Raw genomic sequence first — 4,943 nt, 5'->3', positions numbered from 1 at the left:
GTCAGTCATCAATTCATGCATCACCTCATGTCATCATAACAGAGGTCTGTCTTCCAGGAAAGAACAGTTTAAAATTAATGTAATATAGTATTGGCCATACTATATGATGTATTGCTTGTCTTTGTTTAATAATACAGAAGACAAAGACCTTAAAAAATAATCGCATATCGCATCGCAATCGCAATATTGGGGCAAAAAAATCGCAATTAGATTATTTTCCATAATCGTTCAGCCCTAATTGGAGACACATTACACAGCACACACTGTACAGTCATCCAAATTACCACTGTCTCTGGCGTGTTTGCGCAACACAAGTGCACAGTCCCTAGGCCTTAACGAGCTACAACTGCATTGTGAAAAGTACGTAAACGCAGCCACAGTTACTCAAGAACAGGCAGAAGCTATTGAGGTACGCACAAGACTACAACACAAGAGCCCAGAATGGTATGTTTGGCGTGCTGGGAGAATCACAGCTTCAATGATGCACGCTGTGTTTGCCACCAGTGTAGAAAAACCCGCCGTAAGTGTCATTAATTGTGTTTGCTACCCTGATAACCCTGTCTATAATGTGCAAACAACTTGGGGACTGGAGCATGAACAGGATGCTCGACACGCCTACACCCAAATAATGTCAGCACGTCACCAAAACCTACAGGTTCGTATGTGGTTTTCTTGTTAACACGGCTTTTCCTGAGGTAGGAGCATCTCCTGTGGGACTAACCATGTGTGCATGTTGTGGGAAGGGGTGCCTGGAAATTAAATGTCCATTTAAATACAGATCTGACAGCATTCAGCAAGCATTGGATGCGCACGACAAAGACTTTTGCCTCGAGATGACAGCAAGTGGACTAACCTAAAGAGGACACACCCCTTTCACTCACAAGTGCAAACACAAATCTTTGTGGCCAACGCAAAGCACTGTGACCTCGTGGTATGGACACCAAAAGATATGGCAGTTGTACGCATCTTCCCTGATGTGCACTTCTGGGAACCATGTTTAAAGAAAGCACAGGAGTTCTTTCAGAAGGTTTGCCATCCTGAACTAAAACATTTCTCTATGCGAAATGCCGCCCTGAGTGCTCACAAAGGTTTTCTTTCTGGGGTCTAATTTTTTGTCTGAAGTGCATTGTAATGTACATAACTTGAATTCACAGCTGCAGTACTTACCATGTAACAAATGTGAAAGTGTAAAATAAAGACCTAAATGAAGTTGTTGTTATCTTGCTTTTATTTTAACATCATTTTAGTGAAACAAAGACTTCAAAGCGATGACAAACTGTCAATTATAGTATACAGATACAGAAATGGTTACATAACGTAATGACCATGTGTATATACAATTACACAAGAACAAATGTCTTTACTACTGTTTTACTACCACACTGGGGCACATGTTCACAAAAACGCAACAAACACCACAATTTTATCAAGAAAGGTAACGTCTTCACCCTCACATGGAAGAAGAGAACGGATTGGCATGGTGGTATGTAGCATTTTGAACTTGTTGCGCAAACTACCAATTACTCGCTCAACATGGATTCTTAGATGTGCAATGGCTCGTGTTTTTTCAATGTCCTTGGCATCTAGTTGACAGAAGCCCCTTGTAAATGCTGGGATCTTAACCTCTGCACACATTATTCCCACTGCATCTCTGATGTCAAAGCCTCTGTCAGCCAAAACTAAATCCCCTGGTAACAGCTTGTTAAGTATGCCACATTGCTCTGTGATGTGTTTATCTGATTTTTTTTTTTTAAAAGCCGAGAAATGCGCCGTATTTGATAGCTTTCTGCGAGACCTCACACGGAGCACATCTACTGCGGGTGTGGTGCCTGTTATCGGACCGGAGTTAGCAACATCCCCCAAAAACCCGAAGAGGAGAGTCCTGGCCCCTAGCCCTGCCAGTGTAGCAGAAATGATGAGGATGATGATGCAGCAGCAGCCGTTCTTCTCTGCGTGAGTAGCTTAATGTTGTTTGTGTGTGATTTACGTTGAGTAGGCTAACCACGTTATTACATTAATGCATGTAAGGTGAACTAGCAAACACCGTCGTAGTTACATGCGGCTGTCTTCTTGTTTGATGGCAGATACTCCTTTCACCCTGGCCAAAAAGGCTAAAATGACCAAAGAAAAAGTGGAAAACAGGTAAACATGAGAGGTTTTTGGACAAGGTTTGTGTTTTTTCCATTGTTTAAGCACTGCTTCCAGCCAAGAGTTATGCCATAAATCCCTTATAGCTGCAGAAAAGGCTAACATTGTTATCTGTTTACAAAAAAAACAGCTGAACATGAGAGGTTTTTGGACCAAGTTTGTGTTCTCCATTCTTTAAGCACCAGTTTGAGCACAGTTTAAGCACCGGCACAGTTTTAAAAGTACCGGTTTGGCACCGGTATCGGATAAAACCTAAACGATACCCATCCCTAGTCGTCAGGTCCTGTGCGGACCAACTGTGTGGGGTGATGGAGCACCTCTTCAACCTGAGAATGAGGCTAGGGAGAGTCCCATAGCTCTGGAAAACCTCCCGTGTTGTACCAGTGCCAAAGACTTCACGCCCCAAGGACCTCAACAGCTACAGGCCGGTGGCTCTGACATCCCACCTAATGAAGACCCTGGAGTGGTTGGTCCTGGCTCAGCTTCGGCACCTGGTGAGCTCGTCACTGGACCCATTTCAGTTTGCCTGGCATTGGAGTGGATGATGCCGTCATTCACCTCCTACATCGTTCCCTCGCTCACCTGGAGACCGCTGGAAGCACTATGAGAATCATGTTCTTTGATTTCTCCAGTGCCTTCAACACTATTCTTCCCACGGTCCTGAAGGACAAGCTGGAGAACTCTGGAGTGGAACGTCGCCTCACTACCTGATTTTGGACTACCTCACCGACCGACCACAGTATGTGAGGACTCAGGGCTGTGTGTCGGACAGGGTCGTCTGCAGTACGGGGGCCCCACAGGGAACGGTTCTGGCTTCGTTCTTCACCAACTACACTGCAGACTTCTCCCACAACTCCACCCAGTGCTTCCTGCAGAAGTTCTCTGATGACTCTGCAATAGTCGGCCTCATCACTGACGGGGACGACAAGGAGTACAGAGGACTGACCCAAGACTTTGTGGACTGGTGCCAGCTGAACTCCGTCCAGATCAACACCAGTAAAACCAAGTAGCTGGTGGCAGACTTCCGCAGGCACAAACATCCATCACTGCAACCACTGAACATCCAAGGTATGGACATTGAAGCTGTGGATAGCTACAGGTACCTTGGTGTTCATCTGAACAACAAACTGGACTGGACTCATAACTCCGACGCCCTCTACAGGAAAGGGCAGAGCAGGCTGTACCTGCTGCGGAGACTCAGGTCGTTTGGAGTGGAGGGCCCACTCCTGAAGACCTTCTATGACTCTGTGGTGGCCTCAGCTATCTTTTATGGTGTGGTCTGCTGGGGCGGCAGCATCTCTGCTGGGGACAGGAAGAGACTGAACAGGCTGATCAGAAGGGCCAGCTCTGTTCTAGGATGCCCTCTGGACCCAGTGGAGGTGGTGAGTGACAGGAGAATGGTGGCTAAGCTGTCATCTCTGATGGACAACATCTCCCACCCCATGCAGGAGACTGTGACAGCACTGAGCAGCTCCTTCAGTGGCAGGCTGTGGCACCCACAGTGTGGGACAGAGAGATTTCGCAGGTCTTTCCTCCCCACTGCTGTCAGACTCCACAACAAAGACTCCAACTGATCAAACACACACATCCACACATGTGCAATAAGACTTTTCTGACAAAGTTGTATACAGCATTTGTATTCTATTTTTATCCTGTTGTATATTTTATTCTACTGTATACAACACAGAAGAGCTACCTCGTCAGGCCAGGACTCTGCAGTCTATTTACACCTACAGGCCAGTGGACACTCTTTCAAGGATGAGGATGTAACATCTTGGACAGGGAGGTACGCTGGTTTGAGCTCTGAGTCAAGGACGCCATTTACGTGAAAAGGGAAATGCCATCTCTGAATCGTTTCTCCCACAAAACGCCACGTCCAGATGAACAGAATCAACTTTTGGAGATTCACAGGTATATACACGTGTGCTCACAGACACAAACTGCACCTTTTTTGGCTCCTATCTCGAAGCACTCTGTACGCTGTCGATCTTACGTGCTGCACAATAATATTCAATATTTAGTATTTACTGGTATATTCACACTTATATTGCTCTCTCTTTTTTTGCTTGTTTTCTCTTTTTTTCTTGCTTGTTTTCTCTTTTTTCTTTCTCAACAGGTGATTGAGATATGTATTTTTTGTCTGTTTGTTTTGTGTTTTTTGCCCTTTATCACTGTTCCCCGTTGTTTTTCCTTTCCCTACCTCTTTCTTTCTCCCTTTTCTTTCCCCCAGTGAAAAATAGACTCAATACAGCAAGGCCAGGATGGTCCATTTGGTAAAGTAAATCCGTTGGTGATTGGTGGCAAAAATGATTCTGGTGGCAAAAAAACCCAAACGGGACAGGCAGGGGAAAAAAAAAAAAAAGAAATAAAAATATGAGGCTATGTTGTATGAAAAGCTGCAGGAACATCTGAGGGATGGAATGTGTCTGTTGGATCTTCATATTGCAGTTAGTCGCTAGTGATGTGTCGGTCGCGAACGAAATGGCTCTTAGAGCCGGATCTTTGACGTGAACGACGCGAGCCAGCTCCTTATCGCAAGCCGTGGGGCTACACAAGCCAGTAGGTACCAATGACCGGATTTGGTGTGTGGTAGTAACAGGTAAATGAATATTGTTTTTAAATTATTTGAATATATATGAGTGCTTGTGTATAAATACACAAACAATACACATATGCTTTCAATTGTGTAATTTAAGTGATCTAGGTAGCTCTGTTTTGAAGTTCAGTTAACGCTAGAAATATGTTTTGGAGTTTGTTCGTGTTTTGGAATTTGTACATGCTTTGTCTCTAGGGGC

This window comes from Rhamphochromis longiceps, linkage group LG23 (genome assembly GCF_057381845.1).
Source record: "Rhamphochromis longiceps isolate RC_006_pf linkage group LG23, R_longiceps_female_GT1.1, whole genome shotgun sequence".
In the NCBI taxonomy this organism is placed as follows: domain Eukaryota; kingdom Metazoa; phylum Chordata; class Actinopteri; order Cichliformes; family Cichlidae; genus Rhamphochromis; species Rhamphochromis longiceps.
Note: the sequence above shows the minus strand (reverse complement) of the source record.